Here is a 344-nt window from a genome sequence, read left to right on the forward strand (position 1 = left end):
TGATGTCCCAGTATTTATGGACCTGACTGTAAGTGTTGCAAACTAAGGACTGCAATGATGTCAGCCCAAAATGACTGCCATCGGCCTCTGAATCAGTCAATAGTGAGCCTGCTCATGTGAAGTCACAGCAGCTAAAAACCAATCATTTAATGTAACTACAATAAAATCATTTAATTAAGACATTGAAATATTTTAATATTTAAATTTATTTTAAAAAAATGCTTTGCATTTTGCAAATTTATCATAAATTGTTACTGATGTTTTGAAATAGTGTTCTATTGGTCTCCTCGCTTACAGTTGGAGCAATGATGTGAACATGAGTTCCATTAACAGCTCCAACAACT

This window comes from Cyprinus carpio, chromosome A4, assembly GCF_018340385.1.
Source record: "Cyprinus carpio isolate SPL01 chromosome A4, ASM1834038v1, whole genome shotgun sequence".
NCBI lineage: Eukaryota > Metazoa > Chordata > Actinopteri > Cypriniformes > Cyprinidae > Cyprinus > Cyprinus carpio.